The sequence below is a fragment of the Bison bison genome, unplaced genomic scaffold (genome assembly GCF_000754665.1).
Source record: "Bison bison bison isolate TAMUID 2011002044 unplaced genomic scaffold, Bison_UMD1.0 scf7180017864482, whole genome shotgun sequence".
NCBI classification, from domain to species: domain Eukaryota; kingdom Metazoa; phylum Chordata; class Mammalia; order Artiodactyla; family Bovidae; genus Bison; species Bison bison.
In genome coordinates, this window is record NW_011495042.1 from 7,540,826 (window position 1) to 7,543,215 (window position 2,390).

Sequence of the window (2,390 nt, forward strand, 5' to 3'; positions counted from 1 at the left end):
ATGCCATCCAGCCATCTCATCCTCTGTCATCCCCTTCTCCTCCTGCCCTCAATCTTTCCCAGCATTAGGTTCTTTTCAAATGAGTCAGCTCTTTGCATCAGGTGGCCGAAGTACCAGGACTGATCTCCTCTAGGATGGACTGGTCGGATGTCTTTGCTGTCCATGGGGCTCCTAGATCAAATGGGACCCATTCCCCCAGCGTCTGCACAGTCATCTGGATGGACAGGAACTGATAACATTCCTGCCCTTTACAAGGGGGGCCCCCTTTGCAAGGGGGCTCCTATAAAACTCCAAATCCATGGGAGTTTACATTTTGATTAATGTCTGTTATGGGTCAGGTATGCTTCTAAGACTCTGGAATATTTAAACGAACAAGGCAGAGAAACATCCATACCCTCCCCAGCAGACAAGGGAAGAGGGACTTCCTGTAGCTTATGGAGACCACAGAGAGCAAGTCCACCAGGACGCCCAAGAGCCTGGACCACCTTTACTGGCTGAGCGAGTAAGACAAACTGGGCCAGGAGGTAAGGCAGACCCATGGAGAAGGGGGAAGAGTTACTGAGCTCCACTCCCATGGGAAACGCCCAATGGCACCACAGGGCCCCCCAGGTGCCAGGGAGAGCAGGTCTGGGAGCCCAGCTTTGGTGCATCAGGTTAGGGCCATAGGACACAGCCTCTATCCAGGGCAGAAGCAGACTGAAGGGCCTGGGACAGAAGGCTTCCACACACTGGGCTAGCTCTGGGACCTGTCAAAGCCCAGGGCCCCAGAAAGCAGCATCTGCCTTCAGCTCTGACTGGCCTCCCGCACCACCAGGTGGAGAGGGAAATGTGTGTCCAAGAGACAGGACAGGCCAAGGCCCTGCCTCTGGAGGCAGGGGGAGAGGAAGGAAGGCCAGATAGCTGTGGGTGCACCGGACACTTGACGAGCTGAACTGGCCTTTCCTGGAACTGGTTTGCGGGGGTTGGAATGCTGACCTGGGTATGGATTTTGCCAGAAAACCCAGCCACCATTTGCATTTGTGGTGTGATGGGACGGTTGTAAAACTGGACTGTCATGAGGGCTGCATGACCCAGATTTATTAAAATCATTGAGCTGTAAGCTAGCAATAGGTTTTTATGGTCTGTCAAGTATATCTCAGTCACGTTGTTAAAAAACTACCTGCATTTCCTCTCTTTGGGGGCAAATTCCTGAGTGGCATTTTATCTGAAACTGAATTATGCTCCTTTGAACTGCAGTAATGCAAAAATCTTGATCTCACCTAATGCCCCAAATCTTAAATAAGTAACACATAGCCCCCAAATTTTTCACAATGTGTCAAGAGGGACTTCGCTGGTGGCTCAGTAGTGAAGAATCCATCTTGCAATGCAGGGGAGGCTGGTTCAATGCCTGGTCCAGGAACTAAGATCCCACCCGCCTCGGAGCAACTAGGTCTGCCTGCTCCAACTACTGAGCCATGCTAGAGGATCCATGTACAGCAATGAACGATCTCACATGACACAGCTAAGGCTCAGTGCAGCAAACCATCAATCAATAAAAATATGTTTTTTAAAAATGTGTCACGAATTTAACATTCTTGGGCTTCCGTGGTGGCTCAGTGGTAAAGAACCTGCCTGTCAGTGCAGGAGATACAGGTTTGATCTCAGGTCCGGGAAGATCCCACGTGGTGTGGAGCAACTAGGTGTGTGCTCCACAGCTACTCAGCACACGCGCCACAACTACAGAGCCAGTGCTCCCCAACGACAGAAGCCACCGCGATGGGAAGCTCGTGCAGCAGCAAAGACCCGCAGGGCCGAAAGGAATTTAATATTCTTAAAAGCGAACGGTGGGTTGGCGGGATGAACCTGCACTGTGTGTGCCCTGCCACACGGGGGCGCAAGGCTCGCCGGCAGACGGAAGCATCTGCTGTGACCTCTGAGTCCTCCCGGTCAGAGCTCCGCCAAGAGGAGAGAGGCCTTTCTCCACTTCCTTCCTCCCATCTTTTTCCACTTTTTCCTGTGTACAGACACGGCTGTTAAAATATACAGCCTCGAACAACGTCATCCGAGTTCTCTTTCATGGGCAGAGCCCAGGCTAGGGCTGAAAACGTGCCCTAGATCAGAAATAAAGATGGAAAAACACCAGGAAGACCCAACACCAGGCATGACAGCGTGCTCCTAATGCCGAAGCATGCCTGCTGCAAAACACGAGAAAATAAGAGTTGCAAGAATGCAACAGTACGCTGCAGCAGCTGCTGACTGAGGAGCCCTGGGCTGGTGCTGGCTGAGGGCTGGGAGCAGCCCGGGTGGCCAGGGCAACATCAGCACGGGCCCTCTCACCCCTCTGCGGCCCCACCCCGGGGCTGTGCCCCGCAGGAGGACCGCCCTGGCTTCCTCCCCTTGCAGCTTCTCAC

General features: G+C 53.1%; 1 protein-coding gene across 1 annotated transcript in view; it reads right to left on the bottom strand.

Moving 5' to 3' along the window:
* Window positions 1-2,390, bottom strand: part of RAB43 (RAB43, member RAS oncogene family) — a 22,337-nt gene that overhangs the window by 19,206 nt on the left and 741 nt on the right. The window lies entirely within an intron of this gene.